Genomic DNA, 21,782 nt, shown 5'->3' on the forward strand with positions numbered 1-21,782 from the left:
TATGAAACAGAGATCGGTGAAGCAATCTGCCCTCTTCCAAGAGAAAATGGCGTGTGGTAGCAGATTAGAAATCACTGAGCCTGAAATTCTATTTTGCAGTGTGAGCCAGTGCCCAGGACGACCCGTTGGATGAGTGTGGCTGGGCGGTTGCCAAATCTCAACAGACAAAGCAGCACACAATGTGATAGCTCATCCAGATGATTTAGGTCAGAATCTCCCCGTGACCCTGGAATCTCAAAAAAAAAAAAAAAAAAAAAATGTAACCTGAATGATCGCTCCAGCTCAGGACTTTACAGTTAGCTTTCCTGAGGTTGGACCACCAAGACACAAGTGCTCGGCAAGGCAAGGAAGAAGTTTCTCTCGAATTCGATTGGGCTGAGATAAGTCACAAGAGGGATGGGGATGGTGCCGAGAGGGAGGCACTGACTACACAAACAGGTGAGTCAGAAATGTTTCCTGTGTCTTCAGTTAGGACACTTCCCCTCACAGTACAACCATCTTTATTTTACTCTTGGCTGCCTCTAGGGCATGCTGGGGAACATCTGTCCTCTCTCTGAATATAACCGGAAATGTTATTTAATGTTTGTATTTTAAATAATTTAATACTAACGTCTACTATTCCATGCCATATTAAAATCATTGCTCCCAGGGACCCTTCGGGGTTCTGACATGCTCCACGGGGGCCCAGCTGTGGAGGCCCTCACAGAGGCAGAGGCACGAGCCCAAGTGCTAGGTATTGCTCAACGTCAGTGCAAATTAAAGAGAAACAAAGCAGCTTGTTTTGCCTCTTCAGCCTCTCTCGAACCAAAACACAGGAGGACCTGAGCCAGCAGAGCAAAGCCACCGGCAAATGACTCACTGGAAATCTTGAATGTTTGCTAAGTAAGGTCTTCTGCTGCATTCCCAGATCAAAGAGCCTGGGCCCTCCTTCCGCTGCCGGGCCTGACTCACACAGGAGAGGGCTGAAGGCCTGTTGCCCCTGCTGTCTGCCTCAGGAGACTCACCCCCCAGCTCTGGGGAGACACTTGCTTGGTGGTGGGATCCTTTGCTTTTGGGTTCTCAAAATTATTTTTGCACTTTTGTTTGTTTTTCTGTTTGTTTGCTTAATGGTTATATAATAGGGGCTCCATCTCAAACTTTTGGAAGGAACTGAAGATTTTTTTTTTTTTACAGCAGCTGGTAAGTCTTCACCCGTGATCCTGTTATTGCAACCTGTTAGCACCTCTGTCATTTCTCACACCAAGGTTTCTCATCCTCGGTACTATTGACATTTTGGGTGGTTTCACTCACTGTCGTGTGTTTGCAGGGGCCACCCAGAGCATTGTAGGATATTCAGCAGCACCGCTGGCCTCTCGTGCTAGGTGCCAGTAGCATTCCACTCCCACCTCCAGACACTATCAAGTGTTATTGGAGGTGGGGGGGTCAAAATTGCCCCCATTAAAAACAACTGTTTCAGATGGCATATTTTTGCAAAGCAAGAAGTCGATTTGAGATTTATACAGGGAAACACTTTAGGAAATTCCTTACAGAGAACTCAGTCCATGCTTTTCATTTCACTAGGAGGAAGGCTCAGAGAAGTGACTTGTGCAAAGTCACCTCATCGGATGGGTTAGTGGGTCAGATCCCCTTAGCTTCTGATCTACTTATTTTTCTACTCTTCTGTTTGTGTGACTTTTGTATTCTTCCTTGAGTATGGTACACAGTCAACACTGGCTTTGTGGCTCTCGAATTCCCACCCAGGGATCATTCCCAGCATGAGGCTTGATTCTTCATGGCTCTTCATACTTGTCCCCGGCAGACAATGACAGGCTGCATGGGTGATGACAGATTCTGTTCTACTTAGGAAACCTAGCTTTCTTAACTTTGTGTCCTTCTGCTAAAGAACATGCAAGAAATGCCCAAATGTTCTTGTGTTTCAAAACTTGGTATCCCCCCCTCCCTTTTTTTTCTGTTCCTTGTTAGTTTTCTATCTTCCTAGGGCAATAATCCAGTGATTTAGGGTACATATTCTTCCCTTTGTTCTGGCCCATTAATCTAAATATGAGCCCTAAATTTCTCTCCTGGAAAGCCCCTGCTTCCATTCAAATTCAAACCCCCATCATCTCCCATCTGGACTAAGGGAAAAGTCTCCTTGCTTCTACTCTTGTTCTGCTACAATCCATAATCCATTCTTCACAGATCTTTTTTTTTTTTTTTTTTTTTATGTAAATCAGACTATGTCACTGCTCTGCTTAAAATCCTCCCATGGCTTTCTCTTACATTTAGAACACAAATTCCATGCCCTGGCCCACAAGGCCTCATGTCTTGCCAGCTCCCCACCCCCTCTGCTCTAACTACACTGGCCTTGTGGTTGTTCTCAGACATTCCAAACGCTGCCCACCTCGGGGGCTCTGTGCTTGCCCTTTCCTCTGCCTGGAATGCTCCTCGCCCATGCTCCTGTGACTGCCTCCTTATCATTCATGCTTCATCTCCAAAAGTCAATTCTTCAGAGAGGTTTCCACCTAATTAATATCCTCACCCCTGCTTGTACCGTGGTCACTCTGGGCCATATTATCTAGTTTCGTGGCCTTCCTGGAATTTATTGTTATATCTTAATTTGAATAATCCTATTTATTACTACCTCTCTTTTCCCTATTCCCCACCACAATGTGTCAGTCTTCTTCACTACTGGATCCTTATTCCCAAGACCCAACAGAGAGTAGCTAGGTGCTCAATAAATATTTTTGAATAAATGAATGAGTGATAAACCTATAGCACACTTACTTATGCAAATAGAATTGGAGATCCTTGGTATCCTTTTCTAATAACCATTACCCTTCCATTCAAATTCACCCTTCACTTCCTGCCCCATTTTCCTTGTGCTACATAATACAGCAGTCATAGCCAAAGCCCTAAAGTGCTCACTTGGTGACTTCAATTTAATAACCCATGACCTATCTGACTCGAAGTTAGTCACTTAGACTTCATAAAATTTCCCAATGATACGAGATGTCACCAAGAGTCTTGCCTTTTTTTTTTTTTTTTTAACCTTAGTCATGCATTCATTTACCTGAATAACATCATCTAGCAGTTAGGCCCAAAGCCAAAAGAACCCAGGAAAACAGAGTTACTTAGCAAACTTCCCTTATTCACTTGGGATTACTGCTACCATTTCCCGCCTCCGGATGTTGTACAAACAAATAAGATGTTATCTGTGGAGCATTTTCTTCTTAATAAGAAAGATTTGTACACATGAAAAGGAAGCTATTGATTTTCTGACTTTCCAATGTGTCATTTATATGCCTTTTACTAATAATTGTATTTAAAAAGGTCAACTTTTGTGCATTCCTCATAAGTCAAGGGAAATCTAGCTGCTTAAGGCATTTACCCAAGACATTCCAATTTAGAATTCAAGAATGTTTAGGAATAAGAAGCAAATTTCAGGCATTTCTGCATCTTCTACTCTGTAGACTCCAACCGTTGTCATAGACCATAGAATATCCAAGAGTAAGGAAGCCTCTTATAAATCACCTGATCTAACCTCTTGACTTAATTTATTTACTTTTTTTAGATTTTATTTATATATTTGACAAAGAGAGAGAGAGCACAAGAGTCGGGGGAGCAGCAGGCAGAGGAAGAGGGAAAAGCAGGCTCTGGGCTGAGCAGGGAGCCTGATGATGTGGGACTCCATCCCAAGACCCTGGGATCAACACCTGAGCCTAAGGCAGACACTTTACAGACTGAGCCACGTAGGTGCCCTAACCTCTTTATTTTATAGATGAGAAAGCAAAACCCATAATATTATGTACCAGATTCCTTCAGTCTTTTAAGTAGTCAATGCCAGCCTAATGCCATCTTCCCCTCCTTTCACTCCAGAGATAGTTCTGGGATAGAACCCATTGCTTCTCATGTGTCATTATTTTATTATTGTCCTTTCACTTCCAAAGGTCAGGCTGCAAACCAGGAAGGGGAAGTAAAATGCTAACATTGATATCTCACCAAGAAGAAGCACATAATTTTGTCCTACTATTTCCAGGTTTTGGTCTTTTAGTGAGAAATAACCACTCTAGTTAAAGGTATGCAAGTATGCATCTGGAAAGAATTCAGGTCAGCATGGTCAATATTTCCAACCCTTGGCTAACCTGAAACGCTCTCTGGAATGCTCAGCAAGCTGGAACAACACTGGATGCAGAAGTAAGTAGTGGGGGACAAAAATTTAAGGAAAAAAATATGTTAACTTGAAAAGTATTTTTGGCTGGAAAGAGCTGCTTTTAATTATTCAGCAATTGAATGAGCAGTAAGGGAGCATAGCCGAGAAATAAAAGACAACACCCGGTACAATGAAACCAGTCACTTCCTTGCACGGAAAAAAAAAAAGAAAGAAAAAGAAAAAGAAAGAGAAAGAAAGAAGAAAGAAAGAAAGAAAGAAAGAAAGAAAGAAAGAAAGAAAGAAAGAAAGAAAGGAAGGAAGAAAGAATAGGAACTAGTGCTTATAAAATACCAAGACTTTAAGGAATTAAAAGTCAAGAGTGTGTGTGCTGTGGATCATGAAAAACTATCAAGTTAGGTTATTTCCTACCCTTTTTGAGAATGCAGAGCAGTTGCAAATAAAAATTTTTAAAGCACTTCCATTTGTAGAAGTTAAATTCAGTTAACTCCAAAATGGAATTCGTTTCTAGATAGCTGTAGGAATAGACCAGTACTTCAACACACACACACACACAGAGGAAGGATAAATTGAGATGGCTCCATATAGAATTGCTACCATGATTTCCAATCATTATGTGTCTAGGGCCGCAGAAACCCAATTACCCTGTAAGAGAAAATCTAGATGAAAGTAACCAGAGTAGTTGCTATATGTTGAATCAGCTACTTCTCACCTGTTAATACAGAAGAGATAAATTTAAAATAAGCCTTTAAAATGTCAAGCTGGGGGGAAAATGTATCAGCGAAAGGATGGGCAGGCTCTGATAAAATATGAGCACACTATCGTGGTGTAAATTCTACTTTCTCTTCTATTTCATGCTTCATTTTATTCCTTTTCTTGTCTTTTTCTTTTTCTTTTCTTTTTTTTTTTTTTTTTTTTTTTTTTTTGCCCTTCTAAAATCTAGCAATAGAGAAGACTAGAGAATCCATAGCTGGGCTATTTCATAAATAAATGGTTTTCTTTTGTAATAGTCGATGTTACATGAAATGTTTAACTCTACATTCAGTTTTCTTCATCCTGGGGTAGTCAAAATAGCCAAACAAAACAAAAAAACAATAGCATGGCAACTAATATGTGAATATGCTTTATCTCTTGGAACACTATACTTCTATTTTAAAACATGAAGAATTGAATCCTAAAAAACACATTCTATGCAATGCTAAGAATTATGTGTATATGTATATATATTTAATACTTAAGTTTTTAATTTTTTAAAAAAGATTTTATTTATTTACTTCACAGAGCAAGAGAGAAGGAGGAGTGGCAGGCAGAGGGACAGGGAGTGGCAGGCTCCTGGCTGAACCGGGAACCCGTGGGGAGCTCCATCCCAGAACCTGAGCTAAAAGCAGTCGCTTAACTGACTGGGCCACCCAGGCACCCCCTTAATACTTAAATTTTAAAATGAATCTTCATCACATATAAAAAGTAAAGAATTGAGTTTTGCTGACACGAATCTTTTTCTAATATGATACAGAGAACAACTATATATGTCAGAACAGAAATAATCACAATATGCTAGAATCTGGTTGTTATACCTTGGTACAAGCAACATAGCTGGTTATTGGTTGGTTTCACCAACATTAAGGGATTTAGTGTAACCATCACTGTGCCCTTACCAGGCCCAAGCTCAAAGTATTTCCCCTCATCCCCTCTTCAGCTCTTTTGTTGCAGATAACAGCCACATCTTAAGGCACTCAGCACCCACAAGAGAACTTGAGCAGATTGGCTCCAGGACCCGTTGTACTATTATTGTAGCAAACTACTACCAATTAAATGGCTTGATTTAACACAAATATGTTATCTTACAGTTCTAGAAGTCACAAGTCGGAAGTCAATCTCACTGGGCTAAAATAAATTGTCAACAGGACTGCATTTCTTCTGTAGCCTCCAATTTTTAGAGATCACTTACTGCATTCTTTAGCTCATGGCCCCTTCCTCTATATCAATCCAGAAGCAATGTAGCATCTTTGAGCCTCTCTGAGTCTTTAAATTTGACTCTGACCTCTGTTTTGTTTTGCTTTTGTTTTTTTGTTTTGTTTTGTTTTTCTTTTAAGATTTTATTTATTTATTTGAGAGAGAAATAGCGAGAGAGAGCACAGGCTGGGTGGGGGTGCAGAGGGAGAGGAAGAAGCAGACTCCCTGCCGAGCAGGGAGCCCAATGCAGGGTTGATCCCAGGACTCCGGGATCATGACCCAAGCCAAAGGCAGACACTCAACCAACTGAGCCACCCTGGTGCCCCGTGACCTCTGTATCACTTCTCCTTCTCTGACTTCCCTGTCTCCCTCTTTCCTCTATCAGGATCCCAGATATTCCAGGGTAATCTCTGTATCTCATCTCAAAATCCTTAATCTAGTCCCATCTACAAAGTTCCTTTTGCCACTCAACATATTCATGGTTTCCAGGGATTCGTAAGTGGATATTTTAGGGAGGCCATTATTCTGATACCATGCCCTCCCATTTTTTTTTTTCACTCTCTCCATCCACTTCCTAAAACTGGAACTGCTTTCATTTCAAATCCCCAAATTACAAAAGATCTTGCTTCATCTCTGTGTCTGGATATGGGGGGGGGGGGGGGGGGCTAACTGCCCTGCATTCCCTGGTGGAATTCAAGTTAATACTCTGCCTTCATTTAAAATGGAACATGTCTGAACTTACTAAAGAGGAGGCAGCACAATTAAATTCTTTAATGAAATATGCTTTCTGATGATCACTTTTGATGGGATCATATGAGTGTACAACAGAACTCTCAATATACTTCTGAGGAGTAACAGAACCCAAAGGAGGTATTTGTAAATAATGTTACTTCTTTGAAACACTAGCCTCTGGGGATCTTTTGCTCTTTATGAACCACTGTGAAATCTCCCTTCATTCATCGATTCCACAAATATTATTGCCAGCCCACTATCTGCCAGGCACTATGGAAGAACCTAAATATAAAGGTGAACAGAAGAGATGTAGTTTCTTCCCTCACAGGGAATATGAACTACAATCTAGTGGAAGAGACACACACCTTACATAAACAAACAAATTAATATATAATTGCAAAGTGTTACAAATGCTCTCCAGGAGATAAAGAGAATTTGGAGCTGAAGATGAAATGCAGGGGGCATGCATAGTCAAACCAGGGAAGATTGCTCTTAGGGGCGTGTGTGGACCCACAGCTGGGAAACAGAGTTTTTAGCATTTAGTTTTTAGTATTTAGAAACTTTAGGAGTAGTAATAAAACTGGCTAAAATTAGCCTGCTTTTTGTCATCATCATACGCTGACAAGTCTAAACAATGTCAGTAATAAATTACTTTTCCCAGAAAAAAAAAATTTTCTTGATCTAAGTTCTAAACAGTTGCTACAGTTACTGTTGAGTTTTGATAATATACATGTAAAATGTAAATCAGCACATTTTTATTACCTACCCTTTAACAACACACTGTTTTCAACATGGAAGTTAATTTGAAGAACCACTATACAATCAGCCCCTAATGTACACGGACTCAGTACTATGATCTGAATGTCTGTGTCCCCCCAAAGTCAGTTGATCCCTTCATCCCCAATGTGGTGTCTCTTGGTGTCTCTTGTGGTGTTGCTTGAGGGTGGGTCCCTCACAATGGGCTTCCTGTCTTATTGAGGAAAGACACGAGAGATGACCTGCCCTGCACTGTCTACTCTCTACCATGTGAAGCTACCACAAGAAGATGACCATGTACAAAGTATCAAGTGTGCTCTCCCCAGATATCAGGTCTGCCCGCACCCTGATCTTGGATTTCCCAGCCTCCAGACTGTGGGAATTAAGGTTTATTGCTTAAACCACCCGGTCTATAGTATCCAGTTATACTAACCTGAATTGATTGAGAACTCTCAGTGACCTGTATCTGTTTCTACCTGAGGTTCAAGGAGATGTGGAATAATCTGAGTTAACTTTGGTCTCTATTCAGGGATCTTAACCTTTGGTTCCTTTTGATACCATTCACTCTACGCCATGTGTCACACGGTGATCAAATGCGAAGTGCTCACTTACGTCCATATTAAGGATGGCAAATTGGAGAGAAAAGACTGGTTCTTGAGTTTCTTTCCCATTTCTGGGATAACTGCTGCTAAACTCACATGAAAGTCACAACGCAACTGCGTGGGGAAGGACTGGACATAAACCTCTATCGTGGTCAAGGACATAGAAATGCTGTAATGACAGCTATCTCCCTCTGCGGTGTTTGGCTAAGAAATCAAAGAAGTTAATCCAAATCCTTGTCTGTACCTTGTGCAAATCATCCTCCCAAACCTTTGAAGAGTTGGCTATTTTGGAAGTTTTCTTCATGTGTGATATTTTGGGGAAAGAAAAAAAAATGTATTCCTTCTTTTCATCATTTTGAAAAGATTCATTGATGGGAAATGCAGCACAGTGTCAGTATAAGAGTGAAAAGGCTTTTCTGGACACAGTGGAGTGTTCATTTGAAGCTGTACACAGAGGAAAGGCAAATTTTAAAAAGTTAATCCCAACCTTTGAAGTACTCTAAGATCCAAAAGAAAATGTGGACACAAGAAGATCAGTCAAGATTTTGCTTTCAGCTGAGGCTATTTTTCTTTTCTGAATTAGCTTTTTTTCTGGAGTGAGCTTTCGATGAGGTTAATCAGACAAATAGATTTGCAAAGAGACAGAAGTGGCTTTGAACAATGTGTGTGAAACTCCAGGCATTTAAATTTTTTCCTTGAATATCAGCCTACACAAAATGTAAAGATGACTGATATTTATATGACAATGAATATAAGAAAATGGGCATTTACATGGAAAAAAAATCAAATTTTGAAAAAGACCAGCAGCAACAGCAAAATCAAAAGGACAATGTTTGAATGCCGCAATCACTTTTACCAAGAATTGGACACTTGGTCTAAAGCAATGTATCAAATATTGCCCATGTTTGCTACCATTTCATGATTTTGTCTGGCCTTTTGCAGCCGAGATCTTTAGAAGTTTCTACCCAATGACAACAAATTTATGATAAATTTTCTAGTGAAGATACTTTAGTGCAGTGTATTTTTTTTTGAGTGAAGAAAAAATGAGAATTTGAAAGCCACTAGAATCTATTTCCAAAAAGCAATGATATGGCCGATTTTATAATATCTGAATATTACTGTGTGGTAAGATTTTTATTTAATTCTATTAGATCTGAATATTGAAAGATCAATTTTAATGAAGTCATTGACAAATTTGCCAGATTAAGTTTTGAAAACAGAAACTGTGTGATATTATTACACATTATTGTGACAGACAAATATATAGGTGTAAGGTTTTTTTTTTTCCTTTTAAAAAAATACACATTGATGTAATCCCAAAGTACGAATTCTGATCAATGAGGAAGAGCTCAGCTTTCAAAAGTCAAGACCAAGACATTCTACAAAAAACGAACAGCAAGGGCAAAGACCGTGAATTATGAAATAACAAGGATTGTTTCAGAAATTCAAAAGAGGAAAATGTAGCCAAAGGAAGTGTGTAAAATAGAGTGTCCTGGACTGTGCTTAGAGAAGCAAGCAGAGGCCAGATGCTATCACCCTGCAGGCTATTGCGATGAATTTAAATTTTATTGTAAGCACAAAAGGAAAATACTGAAGTTTCTTAAGCAGGAAAGAGGTATGATCAAATTTATGGTTTTCCAAGATAACTCTGGCTACCGTGCTAAAAATAGATTGAAGGAGAGCAGAGTGAAAGGTTACTTGAGAAATCTAAATGAAAAGTTGCTGTGGCTTGCATTAAGATGAAAGTAAAAGAGATGACATGGGAAGAATAGATAGGCCTGAGATTTGGCAGATAAGTTGGGGATCTATATTTGGGGCAGAACTGATAAGATTTGCTCACCAAGAGGATGAGAAGAGTGAGTTGGAGAAAGAATCAGGAACTCCCAGATTTCTGGCTTAAACAATGAGTGTATGGTGGTCTCACTGGGGAGATAAGGGGACACTGGTTTAGTGAGGATATTCTTTGTCTTGGGGTTCAAAAGCAACGTTGCAAGAACAAGTATCAGTAAAAATAAAATACAGGGTTACCTGGGTAGCTCAATCATTTAAGCAACTACCTTCAGTTTGGTTCATGATCCCAAGGTCCTGGGATCGAGCCCCACATTGGGCTCTCTGCTTGGCAGGAGAGTCTACTTCTCCCTGTCCTCCCAACTCCTGTTGTCTTTTGCTATCTCTCTGTCTCTCTCTCAAATATATAAATAGGATATTTAAAAAATAATAAAAAATAAAATACAAAGTGATACCATCATTAAGATCTATTAAAAACTATATGCCCACACATATATATTTATTGTCATAGAGAAAATGAAGACAAGATCCAGCCCATACTTTCATTTTACATGGTAGCAGGCTGAGGCTGGAAGGGGAAAGACAACTCGCTCACTGAGTCAGAGCCTGTAAAGTCATCTTCAGGTCAGATTCCTTGGCTCTCATACTCCAAATACTTCAACCAGTTTTTTGTTTGGGGGGCTTTTTTTTCATAATCCTTTTTTCTTTATACTCTCATTCAGTTATTAGGTCACTTCTGCTGACAGAGCTTGTGAACTCACTTCTTCCTAAGGGCAGTGTGATGCCACTTCCCCAGTGGACAGTGATGGTTCTTCCTGCCTTCAGATCTTTCAGGCTAGCCAGAGCATGATCCAAAGAAGCACAAGGAATGCCAGCAATCAGGACATTTTCACCCATCAGATCTCCTCTTCTCAAGTCAATACCTCCAAAATCATTCTGAAAGGCTCCTAGGCTCTTTAAGAAGAGTGTCATTATTCAAACAATTCATTCAGACAAATAAATACTGATTCAATATCTACTGTTCTGAAGACTATGAATGATTCAAAGTGATGATTATTGGTCCTTCCATCGTTTCAATGTGGTTGGAAAGAATAAATAGAGAGGTAAGAATTGGTCAAGGAACAATACTGGTCAGTACAAGATTCAGCATCAAAATAGGTAGCTAATACAGGAAAGGCCATGATATTTCAGAAAAAGCCATTCAAGTGGTTGAGACACATGAAAGATTATGGGGCCATCATAATCCATAGAAATCAAAGAAGAGATTTGTTTTAAGGGAAGAAAAGGAAGGAGGTGCCTGGGTGGTGCAGTCAGCTGAGCAACCATCCAACTCTTGGTTTCAGCTCAAGTCATGATCTCAGGGTCATGAGATGGAGCCCTGCAGTGGGCTCCCCATTCAGTATGAAGTCTGCTTGAGATTCTCTCTCCCTCTGCCCCTTCCCTTGCTCTCTCTCTCTCTCTCAAATAAATAAATAAATCTTAAAAAAGAAAAGAAAAAGGAAAAGAAGAAGAAGTAAAGGAAGGCAGATGCAAATTTTAACTGAGAGAAACCAATCCAGCTCAGGGCCTGGCCACGCCCCAAAAAGAGTCAGAAGTTTCCATGAAGAACTGTGGTATTAGAGACTGGACTTCCTGGAGGTAGAACAGCTCAGCTGAGATTAACTGATCACTATACTCATAGTGATTCAAGTAAGCCCCACCACAAGCCCATGAGGAGGTGGTATCCTAGCTCCATTTTACAGATTAAGAAATGGAGGCCCAGAGTGGGTATGTGACCTGCCTCAGCCACACAACCAGTGCAGCAGAGTGCTGGGTTGCAAACCCAGATGGTTGGGTTAAGAGAGCCTGTGCTCTTAACCACTGCAGCATGTGGCTTCTCACGTGCGTGCTGGTGGTTTGGAGCACTCAAAGGGAGGAGGGGCACCAAAACGACCAAGATGAAGCCTGGAAATAGTGAGCAAGCATAAGAATAAATGAGTAGCCACGAGTCATAGCAGAGACAGCGTCAGATCGCAAGGACAGAAAAGGGCTCCAAGGGCCAGCCTCCACACAGTCGGCAAGGGGATGACCATTGAGAACATGCTCTGGAAAGAACTAGCTCCTGGCTTGGAGAGGGAGTGGGATTAAAAGAAAACAAAAGTTACAGGGTGAGCCCAGCCAATGATCAGCCTCCCTAGAGGTAAATTCCTGGCAGAAAGCTGGTCTGGCTGTCCATGCCTTCGCTACTGGCCAGCTGCTTTTGTCCTTGCCTCTTAAGAAGAATCATGGCAGCCTCTGAATAGAAGATAAATGCGATAAAACTTTATCGTGGAGGTCGAGCCTGAAATGCTTCATGCACACTCTGAACCTCATCTTCTTTTCTCCTTCCCGAGGTAAAGAAATTGTTTTAAAAGTATAAAGAAGCATGGCCAACGACATATGTCATATGCTAGGATGCTGAAATTCAGGATGAGGGTCTGGAATTTAATCTTGGAGGTCAGAGGGAGCCACCGAAGCTTCTTGAGGCAGGAAGAGGACACAAGTGGCATAGAAGGATCCTCACGTGACTGTGGTTTATAGTTTGGATTAGAGGAAAAAAAGAAAGGTGACAAGTGGAAAAGTTTAAATGCAGCCGAAGACATGTAACCAGGTAGCAAGAGGATTCGAGAAGGCAGTTAAGTTAAAACAAAGACAAGAAATGTGAGCTTCCAGGAGAAATCCCAGCTTCTAAGGGTGACTTCTAGCAACCCTTGCAGAGCTTCTTACTGCAGTGCTAACAGTTTAGAAAGTATTTTTGCAGCACACTCAACAACATCCTGAAAAAAATGAGTCCCTGTGAATAGAGGTGAACCGTGTAATTTTAGGTAGACTCATAGTTTCCCTTAAAAACATTCTTTCATCCATGATAAATATAGCTTTAAGCAGTATCCCACATGATTCATGTGGCTGTAACACACCCAACTAGTTTTTCTTTCTAAGAGACCCATGAATCAATTGCCTTTGTCTAAGAATTGGGACAATTTGCGAGGATCAGCTTAACAGATAATAGATACACACCTGAAGCAAGAGTAATGTTGCTGAAAATAAACCGTTTCTACTCTGGTATATATACATATAAAAAATTAAATAATCTTCTTTCATCAAATCGTTTAATACTCCCAATTCTTTGTAACAGGCTATCTGCTCCATTATTTGTCCTTAGTCTTTTTTCTTAACCACTATTTTCAAAGATATTTTTTAAGCACTTAGGATGAAAATCTAAGAGTAGCTTTGTTTGTTTGTTTATTTATCTGATGGAGTCCAATGTGGGGTTTGAACCCATGACCCTAAAATCAAGAATCAGATGATTAACTGACAGAGCCACCCAGGGACCTCCTCTAAAAGTAGCTTTAAAAATATCTTTACTAGGGACACCTGGGTGGCTCAGTGGTTGAGCATCTGCCTTTGGCTCAGGTCGTGATCCCAGGGTCCTGGGATCGAGTCCTGCATCAGGCTTACTGGGCTTACTGCAGGGAGCCTGCTCCTTCCTCTGCCAGTGTCTCTGCCTCTCTGTCTGTGTCTCTCATGAATAAATAAATAAAATTTAAAAAATATATATCTTTACAATCCTGTCACTCGGCTTCTCGGTTCCTTCATCAGTAAAGTAGGAAATTGGACTGGACATCCTCCCAGCAACTAAATCAATATGATTCTGTTAATATTTTCATGCATATTTTTCTGGTGATGCTCTTTAAAACATCTGGGATTTTTTTTCTATATACGCCAAAATAATATACAGACTCAGATATTAAACACAAATTTAAGAAATTCCATAACCGACATCCGTTAGCTATTATCCAATCGATCATAATTATTTTGTGGCTATAATCTATTAGTGACTTGCTTATCAGTTCTTGATTGAATGGAGAGTTTTTCCAGAATGTTCATAAATATAACAATTTGGATCCTATCAAAGAGCTTTCCTTGGTGGAGCCCTTTTAATAATGTCGTTTGGCACCACCCTCCATATCCCCACACCTTTCCTGTGAACTGCTGTCCAGCCAGATGATTAAAGGGATGGACCCTGATGTCATCCTTCTGTTTCATGGCCCTGCCCCATGACCACGGTCTATTGGGACAGGGGAAGGCAAATGACTCCAGAATTTGGAATTGGAAGAGAGAGAAAGAGAGAAAGCTTTGTCTTTCTAGTAGCTGGAGTGGAAATCTAACATTGGTAATTCTCGGCAATTGTATTTTTCCATTTGTTCATAGAAAAATAGAAAAAGCTAGTCCACAGAGAGGGGGGTGGTGGGAAACCTGAAATAAGACAAATGGAGGAACAGAGGTGTTCAAGTCTCAAGTCCAATTTGTTCCTGAGACTGAGTGGTTTCTATTTCAGATTTGTCGAGTGTCCGGGACCCTTGTTATAAATGCTCCTGGTCTGCATCACCTACCTCACATGTTCGCCTCTGCAGCGCAAAAGCTGTTGTACAACAAGCAGTGCAAGGCTGCCTGGCCGGGCTCTCCCCAGCCTCAGTGCAGGGAGTCCCAGCTCTGGTGGTCACTGAGAGACCGTCTCTGATAGAGCATGTTCAGGACAAAAATAAGGGAAGCAGTCATCTTGGCTTGAAGTAATAGCTCACACCAGCAGACTGCCAGGTCATCCCCTCTTCGTCTTCGAGTTTACCTCCCAGTCTCTGGAGTAGGGTTGTCTGGAGCAAAGTAAATGGTGCAACTGCCCAAAGGTTCTTGTAGAATGAAGGCTCTCTCGGGTCCCTCGATGTCTCAAGCCTATTTCAAGTCACACATCATGAACCGTGAGGGTTCTCTTCATGGTGCACTTCATGGTGAGGTGCTCAGCTTCCTACAGGCAAGGAGAGGGGGGTGGCAACTGGGCTGGTACTAGAAGTTATCCCACAAGCATCCCCCTCCAGGTGAGGGACAAAGTAGGCCTTTCTATAGAATGTGGCTTCCTCCTACAGAGCATAGTGTACCCCTCCCTCCTCACCCCTACTCCCACGTGAATGCAGGTTTAAGGCATGAGCCAGTTTGTCACAATAACAGGGTCCTCTCTGCCAAGTAACCCAAGCCCAGACCGGTAGGCTGACTCCCATTAGAAATTCAAAGTCATAAGGTCATTAAAAATAGCTTGCTTTCCTTTTTCCTTCTTAGGTATTCCTCAGACTCTCAAAAAACTCAGGCTCATCAGCAAGCTCTAACAAGACCACATTTGCATTTTGTCTTTCTGAAGATTCATTTGAATCTGTCCAAGGATATTAAAATACAGTACAGTCCTCTTTTTAAAGTCTCATCATAGTCTATGGCCCCAGATCACCACGGCTCCTGAGAGTCTGTCTCATCCAACCTCGTCTTTTTTTTTTTTTTTTTTTTCCACAGAGTCATGGCCAGAGCCTCAAGATGACTCGGCTTTAAGTCTGGTAAGGCATTTTTAATAAAAACTTCTGCTTCTGTTGGAAGACTAGGGAATGCAGACCAATCCTCTCATAAATGATGACTAGGAAAGCCGGATGAAATCTTCAGAGACAAAAAAGTCTTGAAAGCATCACAGGACCAACAGGATAACAACGATTAACCAGTCCCAGATATAGAAGGGATGGGAATCCAGATAGATAAGCTTGGTACTATAGCCATTTTTGGATTGGAGTTATTTGCCAGTTGGAAAAAAGATGGCCAAGAAACTGAGCCATACTTTTGATGCCTTTACAGAGCTGGGAGGAAAAACATCATCAGTGTCCAGTGTCTTGCTTGCAAGATAGGAATTCCATAAACTGTCCCTCACTTTGGACTGGTAGCTCCAAGAACTGCACCCTAGAAGTTAGAATAAGCCAGAGATAAACTCTTCCCTTTAGGAACTACAGATATACTGAGTGGCCTGGAACATATCAAATCTGGAACTTGGATAAATTTTGCTCTGAAGTATTAATGTCCCAAGCACTTGGCTAAAGAAATTAAATATTATCTTTGGTGGACCAAACATCATTCCGGGCTTCAAATTATTTGTGCACTTTGTGTTTGAAAAAATATTTGCTGGGATGCCTGGGTGGCTCAGCAGTTGAGCATCTGCCTTTGGCTCAGGTCATGATCCTGGGTTCCTGGGATTGAGTCCCACATCAGGCTCCTTGTGGGGAGCTCCTCTGCCTACGTCTCTGCCTCTCTCTGTGTGTCTCTCATGAATAAATAAATAAAATCTTTAAAAAAAAAAAAAGAAAAAACATTTGCCAAAAACTATGTGTTGCACACAACGAAAGGTTGGGCACTTATGGAAACTAGATGCCATGAATGTAATCCACAGGCAACAAAAATAGGCTGCAGAGGATCCAGATATTGGGATTTTAAAATACAGGTAGGAACTGTGTTTGCCAGGTTTCATGAGATAAAAGTCAAACTTTAAAATTTTGGCAGAAAATAGGAAACAAGTGGCAAATTCAATATCTTAGAAATGAAAATTTTGATACTTGGAATCAAGAAGTCAATCAACAGGAGTGCCTGGGTGGCTCAGTCAATTAAGCTTCCGACCCTTGGGCACAGGTGATGGTCTCAGGGTCATGGATCAAGTCCTGCAACAGGCTCCAGGTTGGGCATGGAGACTGCTGAAGAGATTCTTTCTCCCCCTCTCCCTTTGCCCCGCCCTGGCTTGTGCACTCACTTCACTCACTTGCACATTCTGTCTCTTTTAAAAAAAATAAAAAAATAAAAAAGGAAGTTAATCAACAGACTTAAACGATACTAGACATAGCTGAAAAAAGAATTAGTGATTTAATCCAGAATGAAACACAAAGATATAAGGATGAAAAAGACAAAAGAGGAAGTGAGAAGCATAGAGAATGCATCAAGAAGATCTCATGCATTTCACTGGGATCTCAGAAGGACAGATGACAGAGCAGAGACGTAATTTGAAGAAAAGATGAAATACAGCACTTCTCACACTGTACTCTTGAAATACATACAGCAAGATGATTCTTAAAAATGAAGGAAGACACATCAGGTGTGGTCAGTCGCATATCCTGGCGGCCTCCACTTACACAGCTTCATTCCCATCTGGTGTTGCATCCTTGCTCTGCGCAGGACCAACTGTCCCTGCTGTGCCCTTTACCATCTACTACAGGATCACTCAGCCCAGCAGATTTCTTCCATGACTGTGCAGTGCTTGGCCACATAAAATATTCCGCTGCTCTTATGCTTCTCTGGCCTTTGAAGAAACTCTTTATCCCCACTACATGGGGATCCTGTAGAAATTCTGACTTCTGCCTGGCTCCCCACACCGATATTGTTGACCTCTCTGACCTTCTTTCCCCAAAACCTGTGATGGGGAGAAGTGGGGAAGTGATTCTCGTCTCCCTACCCTCAGAACCTTGGCCAGACCCCTTATCAAAGGCTCCAAGTCTTGACGCTCTCCCACTTCCCTCCTCTCTCCTGGAAATTCTTCTCTACTTGCCAAGCGGAAAACTGGTTTAATCTGGTACGTTTATTCTAAATTTTCTCTCTTTTGCCCAGACTAGTGGATTTGCCATTCAAAGGGCAAACATTTGATTCTCTGTCTAGTGTTCTTCACTTTTCCCCAGAAATAATGAAAGGCATAGAAAAAAAAAAAAAATATATATATAAATCAATTGATCAGAATAAAGGCAAAGAAATAAGAAAATCAACCCAGGAACAAACTTGAATAAATATCTCAAATATTATTCTATAACATATGAAGCCAGCAGTCTCATCAATGCAGATAGATAGATAGATAAATATAGACGTAGGTATAGATATAAATATAGATGATATACACAGACAAAAATATGTTAAAACTGCTCTGGTAAACCTGTGCAAATTTTTTTTATCAGGATTTAATTTATTTATTCATGAGAGATACAGAGAGAGAGGCAGAGACACAGGCAGAGGGAGAAGCAAGCTCCATGCAGGGAGCCCCATGTGGGACTTGATCCCAGGATCCTGGGATCACAACCTGAGCTGAAGGCAGATGCTCAAACGCTGAGCCACCAGGTGCCCCAAACCTGTGCAAATTCTATAATTTTTGGCCTTGTCCAGTGTTCAAACTTCTCAACGGTCTTTTATAAGTTCACCAAAATAGTAGGGAGTGATTCCTCAATGATTTATGTAAGCCTGTGAGAAATCTACCATGTAAAAGTGCCAGAGTTCATTGGAAGCCCAGTTTACAGGCCTACCTATTTCAGGAATCCAGGAAGTGTAGGAGGTAATGTGGACTCCCTGAAAAAAGGAGGGGGGGGGGGAGTGGAGAGAAGGGCCTTAGGGCTTAGAGCCAAGTCTTGGACACTGAGATTCAGAAACTTTGGAAGGCTAAATGGACTGCTCTAAATTCTAGGAGGGGTGAGGGGAGATGCATCCTAATAAATAGGGAATTTGAAAAGCAAGGGGCCCTTCTCAGGTCTCAGAGCACACGTTCAAGAACTATTCGGAGGGGTGGGCACCACGAGGCCATATCTGGGGGCGCCCAGTGCCACCGTCACTTAGTGCCAAGCTTAGAGAGGAAAAGTAGGGAACCTGGAGCTCAGAGGGCCCTCCTTTATGCAGCAGAAACAGCACAGGGAGGGCAGCCCGATAGCAGTGCCCACGGGAATGACAACAAGGTCCCCCACACCAAGGGAGGGACAGATCAGCAAGAGCAGCGGTGGTCGTGGGGTCGGGCAGCAGGCAGAGTCTGCAGGAGCACCGCGGGGGCACTGGCGACCACCACAGAAAGGGGCCAGCAAAGGCAGGAGGAGGGTGAGTCACTCAGGGCCCGCAGGAGGCCAATGCGGGAGGAGGACACACCAAAGAGGCCCCGCTTTTGGTGGTAAACATCCCTTAGATGAGCAGCCAAGCCAGGAAGGAGCAGACGATCCCCCTCTGATTGCACAGAGGATTCCTGGGCCTCACCACAAAGCTGCTGCACCAGAATATCTGAGAAGAGAGTCGAGGAATCTGAATTTTAAACAAATTCTTTGGGTGCTCTTTGAACAGGACTTGCCTGTTGATCTGAGCAACTGGGACTCCTGCCCCGGACCGTAACTTTTAGGGAAACTTTTTCCAGCCATGCTCCTCACAGGGCAAGGTGTCCTAGGGATCAAGGGAACCTGCCTAGCAGCATCCGTGCCCACCCATACACAGCACCCCTCCCACCCCACCCAGACTGTGCTCCTGGCACCCAAGACCCTACATCCCATGCCCAAATAACACTGGACCAATTCCAGGGCCTGATGGACCTCTCCCCCCCGCCCCCCCATCTGTTCTCCCGTAGTGGCTAAACCTGTGTGGTGTACACAACTCTAGAAGCAAGTGTTTGCCAAGGAGCTTGGTGGGCCATGGGGCTTGGACCTGCCTGCTGGGCTGACCACCTGTGCCCTCCAAGTCTCTCTCACTGGGGCCAGAGCAGGTGTGGGGGAAAAGGGGCCCCCCCTCTTTCTTTCCCTCCATCCACACTTCAGCCCTGTGTCCCCAGACATTAGGGACATCTACTGGCCTAGACCAGACACTTACTCATTATTTTTGGCTCTTTTTGGGAGTCATAGGAGTTTTGTTTAGTTTATTTTTTGTTTTTGTTTTGTCTTGCTTTACTTTGTTTTCAAGAAACTGAGAGGGAATGAAAGCCCTTTGAGTCCAAATGCCAATTAGAAAATGAATGGATGCTAGAATTTAATCCTGCTGTGACTTAACCAGCTCTTGATTTTTTTTTTTTCCCTTGGCAGGTGAAGCCTTGAAGAACAAGCGTTCCTATTCAGCGGCATCTGAAAACTTGGAATTCATTCAGTTAAAGTAGTATCTGCTGAACATTTATTTGTTCTGTGTTGCCCATTGTCCTAGACAGTGAGTCTCAATAGGGCGTGAGCCAGGCCATTGGATAATTCAAGTTGTATACATGGGATGCAAATGGGACAGCTGTGTATGGGAGTATGTTCTTTTAAGGGCTAAAGGGAGTGCCCCAGACATGCTAGAGCAAGTCAGTGCGTCTTCAAAGAGACCCCTTCCTTGGATCCTCAGGGTTGCCACCACACACTCACACAGCCCTCCTAAATGAGATCCCTGTGCTTTCAAGTTTCAGGAACAAGCAAGATCAGCGAACGAGACTTTGTGTCTCAACACATATCTGGTCTCTGCTTTTAAGGATTGTTTTTGCTTGGGATTTTTTGTTTTTTTGTTTTTGTTTTTGTTTTGCTTTGCTTTGCTTTGCTTTGCTTTGCTTTGCTTTTCAGGCACATTTTCAGGTGTTTTTTCTTTCCTTCAGTGATGACCCATCCATTTAGCCTCTTCACACAGGACAAGCTCTGCATCTGACACTCACCAATGGACTTTGATAGACTGAGTGTGCTTGGTTGTTCCTTTCTGGGTGGAATATTGAGCAATAAAATTTGGGAAGAGATTCAATTATTCACACTGTTGGTAAAGACAGACATACATCTTGCCCTAAATTTACCGTAACATGAGCCTAAGACATAGGACTCCATATGGGCACCTACCCTGGGAGTTGTATCTGTTTCACTTTTTTGCCAATGAAGCTGTGCCATAGAGGATAAAAGCAGCAGAAACAGGAAGCAGTGACCAAGGAGTGGGCTGGGAAGTTCCAGCTGCCCTCCTGCCCTAGTTATAGGGAATAGACGTGACTCATTGTTAAGAAGCAAACAGATGTTGACTTGGCTAACAAAATCCCATGCAGTATTTAAGCTCTCAGGGCCCCTGCTTCCTCTTCTGGGAAAAAATAAAACAAGGACAGGTTATTATATTTGGACACCTGGATAGCATTGTTCAATAATGGTATGAAAAAAATAGGCAGATATATATTTTTTTTGAATGTGCTATTTTTTATTGACCTTGAAGATCACCTTCCCCTGGAACATAACTATTTAGGGAAGATGAGCTGGACAAGAGAAGCCCCCACAATCCAACAACTTTAGCTGTGCGGATATGTGAGGTCTACCATTTAGAATGAGATGGAATTTTCAGGTATGCACACCAATGAGCAAATTCCAGGCCCCTACCCAAACATAGAAGTCCAGAGGCCCAGCAGTCCAGAGGTTATAATCCTGGCCCTATATATTTTTTTTTTAATTTTTATTTATTTATGATAGTCACAGAGAGAGAGAGAGAGAGGCAGAGACACAGGCAGAGGGAGAAGCAGGCTCCATGCACTGGGAGCCCGATGTGGGATTCGATCCCGGGTCTCCAGAATCACGCCCTGGGCCAAAGGCGGGCGCCAAACCGCTGCGCCACACAGGGATCCCGTGGCCCTATATTAAATAGCTCCGTGGCCTCAGTTTCCTTATCTGTGAAATGGAGAAGCTTGACTTTCAAGGCTCCTCCCCCTCTATTCTTTTATGGACTTTTAAAGAGTTGAAAATACATACTTATATTGCCCACTGTCTCCATCATCCATCTACCAAAAGAACACATACTTTTATGAGATAGAAAATGTATCTGTTAACAGTTTTCTTTCACTGTAAAAAATAAGAAAGTATGTCATGGCTAATACTGGGTCAAAGGCAAGATGTAACATGTAATGGAGTTAAAAACATTTCCTTACTTACCACCTCCCTGGGTGGCTGTAGTCATCCAGTGAGATCACATCCTTGAGAAGTTGATCATGTATTGCACTCTATGGAAATGTTCCCTTCAGAATTCGTATGTTGAAACCAAATCCTGAATGTGATGGTATTGGGAGGTTGGCCTTTGGAAGGAGCTTCAGTCATGAGGGCAGAGCCTTCATGAATGGGATGAGCACCCTCATAAATGAGACCCCTGAGATCCCTTGCCCCATGTGCCATGTGAAATCATAGTGAAAAGTAGGCTGTCTGTGAACTCTCATCTTGATCTTGGACTTGCCA

At 42.0% G+C, this 21,782-nt stretch overlaps 1 long non-coding RNA gene across 1 annotated transcript; it reads left to right on the plus strand.

Moving 5' to 3' along the window:
* The first annotated feature begins 281 nt into the window (after nt 1-281).
* On the plus strand, nt 282-20,979 carry LOC119869527. Its single transcript, XR_005353182.1, has 3 exons — nt 282-438; nt 15,334-15,374; nt 19,653-20,979. It is a non-coding gene; the product is annotated as an uncharacterized LOC119869527 (long non-coding RNA).
* The last annotated feature ends 803 nt before the right edge of the window (nt 20,980-21,782 follow it).

Source organism: Canis lupus, chromosome 1 (genome assembly GCF_011100685.1).
Source record: "Canis lupus familiaris isolate Mischka breed German Shepherd chromosome 1, alternate assembly UU_Cfam_GSD_1.0, whole genome shotgun sequence".
Lineage (NCBI taxonomy): Eukaryota > Metazoa > Chordata > Mammalia > Carnivora > Canidae > Canis > Canis lupus.